Source organism: Erythrolamprus reginae, chromosome 1 (assembly GCF_031021105.1).
Source record: "Erythrolamprus reginae isolate rEryReg1 chromosome 1, rEryReg1.hap1, whole genome shotgun sequence".
Taxonomy (NCBI): Eukaryota; Metazoa; Chordata; class Lepidosauria; order Squamata; family Dipsadidae; genus Erythrolamprus; species Erythrolamprus reginae.
This window is the reverse complement of record NC_091950.1, coordinates 358,413,729-358,418,040: the sequence shown is the minus strand read 5'-3', so window position 1 is coordinate 358,418,040 and position 4,312 is coordinate 358,413,729.

The window sequence follows — 4,312 nt, the reverse complement described above, 5'->3', positions numbered from 1 at the left end:
CTTGCCTTTCATAAACTCCTTAAAACCCACCTCTGCCATCAGGTATGAGGGAACTAAGATAACTTCCCCAGGCCTATATTGTTTATGTATGGTATGTTGTGTGCATGTTTTTAAATTATGGGTTTTAAGTTTAAATTATTAGATTTGTATTATATATTGTCTTTCTACTACTGCTGTGAGCCACCCCGAGTCTACAGAGAGGGGCGGCATACAAATTTAATAAATAAACAAACAAACAAACAAACAAACAAACAAACAAACAAACAAACAAACAAACAAACAAATGTGCGTGCATGCCAGCTGATTTTCAGCTCACCCGGAGGCTCTGGAAGGGCATTTTTGCCTTCCAGACAGTCTCGGGGGGGGGGGAATGGGGGAGGGTGTTTTTGTCTCTGGAGGCTGGGGAGGATGAAAAACGGGCCTACCGGGCCCACCAGAGTTTGGGAAATGGGCTGTTTTAAGCCTTCAGAGAGCCTCTGGCAGGGGTGAAAGAGGCCATTTTCACTGTCCTCAGGCATTGAATTATGGGTGTGGGCACTCGCGCATGTGCGATAGCACACACACACACGTATACTTTCGGCACCAGAGGAAAAATGGTTCGCCATCATTATTCTAGGAGTCTGTCTGAGATAGGTCTGATTGAACTGTGGGCTGATGTAATGTCCCTAGGTGATTTCACAATGCAGTGAGCACTGCCGTTAGATGGGCAGAGGGCTAATTCTTATCATATCCTGAAGTCAGCAGTAGGTTGCTCCCAGTTCGGTGAACCAGTAGCAGTGGTGGGAGGCCCTACGGAGAGGGGCAGCATACAAATCTAATAAATGAAATGAAATGCTTCTGCGCATGTGCAGAAGCATTGCACATGAGCAAACTCGTAGCGACTGGATTTACAACCCAGTATTGCCTGAGGATCATGTCTTAATCCCATCACTCTGGACCTGAAGTGGGGAGGTAGGGAGCTCCAGGGAACTGCTTTGTCTTTAAAAATATGTTTCTCCTTTTCTCATCCAGGGAAATATAGTACTCTGCCTTTTTAATATTTCCTAGAATATTTTCATTCTTCTAAGAGGGGTGGGCGATAACTTTCTTCAGGTGTTAAAGCATGGCATCACATGACTGCATTGCATGGCAACATGGCCATTCTGATTACCACCATAAGCAGAATACACATGGGTCTTTAACAAGGAAGCAGCAGGAATCCTATGTAAGGAGCGTGGACTTGCCATAGTGGGTGTGGGGAGACCCAACACAAGGCAAATGCAAGGCCATGGAGATTACTGTAGCAACTTGTGACTTTTCTTTTTTCTCTTTGCCAGCAAAAAAAATAAAATATTTTATTTATTTATTTGTCAAACATATACAAGATAACAGGTATAGTATAAACATAAATATGAACATAGTAAACGGGTACGAAAAAAATAACAGGCAGTAGGACAGGTATGGTAGGCATGCTGGCGTGCTTATGCACGTCCCTTACAGACCTCTTAGGAATGGTGTGGGGTCAACAGTAGAGAGTCTAAGGTTAAAGTTATGGGGTTTGGGGAATGTAACAACAGTCATGTAGTGCATTCCAGGCATTGACAACTCGGTTGCTGAAGTTGCATTTTCTGCAATCGAGTTTGGAGCGGTTCAATTTAAGTTTGTATCTGTTACGTGCTCATATATTGTGGTTGAAGCTGAAGTAGTCATTGACAGGAAGGCCATTGTAGCAGATAATTTTATGAGCTACGCTAAGGTCATGACGAAGTCTGCCAGCGTAGGGTACTCAGTTGCAAGCAGAGGAATGGAGGACTCTTCTTGTAAAATACCTCTGGATGCGCTCTATTGTATAGGAGATATAGGAGAGCAATAGGACAGGGGACAGAAGGCACTCTAGTGCACTTGTACTCACCCCTTACTGACCTCTTAGGAATCTGGATAGGTCAACCGTAGATAATCTAAGGGTAAAGTGTTGGGGGTTTGGGGATGACACTATGGAATCCGGTAATGAGTTCCACTCTTCGACAATTCGGTTACTGAAGTCATATTTTTTACAGTCAAGTTTGGATCGGTTAATATTAAGTTTAAATCTGTTGTGTGCTCTTGTGTTGTTGTGGTTGAAGCTGAAGTAGTCGCCGACAGGCAGGACGTTGCAGCATATGATCTTGTGGGCAATACTTGGATCTTGTTTAAGGTGTCTTAGTTCTAGGCTTTCTAGGCCCAGGATTGAAAGTGTAGTCTCGTAGGGTATTCTATTTCGAGTGGAGGACTGAAGGGCTCTTCTGGTGAAGTATCTTTGGACATTTTCAAGGGTGTTAATGTCTGAGATGCAATATGGGTTCCAAACAGATGAGCTGTATTGAAGGATGGGTCTGGCAAAAGTTTTGTAAGCTCTTGTAAGCAGTGTGAGATTGCCAGAGCAGAAGCTACGTAGGATTAGGTTTACAACTCTTGAAGCTTTCTTGGCTATGTTGTTGCAGTGGGCTTTGGCACTTAAATCTTTTGTTATTAGTATACAGAGGTCTTTAACCGAGTGGGGATTATCTGTGATAATTTGATTATTCAGTTCGTATTTGAAGTTCAGATTCTTCTTCCCAATGTGTAGGACAGAGCATTTGCTAGTTGAGATTTGGAGTTGCCATGTGTTAGACCAGTGTTTTTCAACCAGTGTGCCGTGGCACACTAGTGTGCCGTGAGACATGGTCAGGTGTGCCGCGAAGCTCAGAGAGAAAGAAAGCAAGAGAGAGAGAAAGCTAGAGAGAAAGAAAGCAAGAGAGAGAGAAAGAGAGAAAGAAAGCAAGAGAGAGAGAGAACAAGAGAGAGAGAAAGAAAGTAAGAGAGAGAGAAAGAGAATACGAGAAAGAAAGAGAGCAAGAGAGAGCAAGAGAGAGAGAGAATGAGAGGGAGAGAAGGAGAGAGAGAGAAAGACATAGAGGGAGGTAGGGAGGGAGAGAGAAAGAGAGCAAAAAAGAGAGGAAGGAAGGAAGAGAAAGAAAAAGGGATGGAGAGAGAGAGAGAAAGAGGAGGAAGGAAGGGAGAGAAAGAGGGAGGGAGAAATAGAGCGAAGGGGAGGAAGAGAGAGAGAGAGAATTTTTTTGTCCAAATATTTCCCCCCCCCCCCAATGTGCCCCAGGGTTTCGTAAATGTAAAAAATGTGCCGTGGCTCAAAAAAGGTTGAAAATCACTGTGTTAGACCACTCAGAAACAGAGTTCAGGTCTTTTTGGAGAGTAGTTGTGTTGAAGAGTTTTATATCGTCGGAGGTGTTGAAGAGTTTTATATCGTTGGCGAAGAGGACACAGTTGCTTGTGATATAATCGCAAAGGTCATTGATGTAGAGAATGAAGAGCGTTGGTCCCAGTATACTACCTTGGGGAATTGTATTAATGTCCGACATGCAGTGCAGGTTCCAGACAGATGAGCTGTATTTGTTTTGAATCCTCTGGTTAGTAGTGTAATATTACCGGAGAAGAAGCTACATAAGATTAGGTTTACAACTCTTAATGCCTTTTTGGCAATGCTGTTGCAGTGGGCTTTGACACTGCATTGGGCTTTGATCATTACATATGAGTGTTTCCAGGCCTTTGACAAAGAGAGGATCATCTGCAAGGTTGCGTCCATTCAGCTTGTATTTGGTTTTCTGATTCTTTTTGCCAGTGTGGAGGACAGAGCTTTTAAAGGTTGTATTAGCACAAAATGAGAGTAAATAGGAAATAGGAAGTAATCATCCCACTCTTTTTTGCCTTGGCCAGAACCCACTTGGAATAGACTACAGTAATCCCTCGCTACTTCACGGTTTATCTTTCACGGATTCGCCATTTCACAGGTTTTCAAAGGGGGCTTAAATTTATTAAATCCATTAAAAATTCATAAAATTCTTCTACAGTACTACTGTACTCTATTAAAGAAACTGGTAGGATATCACATGTAGTTCCAGCTGAGAAACATTATAGAATGACTGTTTAATGCAAAGGATGGGTTTTAAAAGTCCAAATACTTGTTAAATACATACAAAAATATCTTTCTCCTACTTCACAGAAATTTGTTTTTCATGGGTGGTCATGGAACGCATCCCCAGCAAAAAACGAGGGATCACTGTATTCGGTTCTAAGCACCACAATTAAAAATAACAATAATAATTGGGAACCTGGAGCCAATTTAGACCAGGGCTACCAAGCTGATAAGGCAGCTGGTTACATTTAGTCTTCAATATTTATTTTATTTTATGTTTGTTTGTTTGGACTTACTTCCAGAGGACTTTGGGCGGCTCACAGCCAAATAGACATAAAATGCAATACAAAATCCCATAAAAAACAGAACAAAACTATTTAAAAC